Below are 1,118 nucleotides of genomic sequence, written 5' to 3'. Positions count from 1 at the left end.
GACTGAGACAGTTACCAGAAGAACAGACAGCATACTGGCTAGACGGTGAGTATTGATATGGAGCTGCTATTCCTGCTACCTCCTGCTGCAAATGGCGGCAGCTCCTCCTGATGAAGGAGCAGTGCTCCGAAACCTAGTACTTCCAAATAAACCTGTTGGACTATAACCTGATGTTGTGTGATTTTTAACTTTGCTCTGTCTCAGCATCTATATGTCCTTGTCTGCCCGTACTGCTCACAAAACAAAGCTTTTCACTGCACTTTATTCATATGAAAATTATCTATAAGTACATACATTACATTACAGTGTGGAAACAGGCCCTTCGGCCCAACAAGTCCACACCGACCCGCCGAAGCGCAACCCACCCATACCCCTACATTTACCCCTTACCTAACACTACGGGCAATTTAGCATGGCCAATTCACCTTACCTGCACATCTTTGGACTGAGGGAGGAAACCGGAGTACCCGGAGGAAACCCACGCAGACATGGGGAGAACGTGCAAACTCCACACAGACAGTCGCCCGAGGCGGGAATTGAACCCGGGTCTCTGGTGCTGTGAGGCAGCAGTGCTAACCACTGTGTCACCGTGCCGTTCTGTACAATCTTACCAAACTCAAAAAATACTTTGGAATTTATTTGAAATTTTTTTTTAAAAAACTACATAAATAACGGCACATTTTAACTGGTAGAAGAAACTATTTACATTTTCAAGCAAGGGGGGTGGGGGCTTGGATTTTGTCTTGTGACCCTGCTACCTACTCAGTCAAGGAGGACTAAAAGGCAAGAACTTCTGGAAGGGAAGTTGACCTGCGTGTCATTGAGGTAAAAACAATGACTGCAGATGCTGGAAACCAGATTCTGGATTAGTGGTGCTGGAAGAGCACAGCAGTTCAGGCAGCATCCAAGGAGCAGTAAAATCGACATTTTGGGCAAAAGCCCTTCGTCAGGAATTCCGACTTTTGCCTGAAACGTCCATTTCGAAGCTCCTCGGATACTGCCTGAACTGCTATGCTCTCCCAGCACCACTAATCCCGAGTCTGCGTGTCATTGTGACGGTTTCTGTTTCCGGGTCAGGGGCGGAGCCTTGCGCTGCCGCTGTGACCTTTGAGGAGCCG

The sequence above is a fragment of the Chiloscyllium plagiosum genome, chromosome 1 (assembly GCF_004010195.1).
Source record: "Chiloscyllium plagiosum isolate BGI_BamShark_2017 chromosome 1, ASM401019v2, whole genome shotgun sequence".
In the NCBI taxonomy this organism is placed as follows: domain Eukaryota; kingdom Metazoa; phylum Chordata; class Chondrichthyes; order Orectolobiformes; family Hemiscylliidae; genus Chiloscyllium; species Chiloscyllium plagiosum.
Note: the sequence above shows the minus strand (reverse complement) of the source record.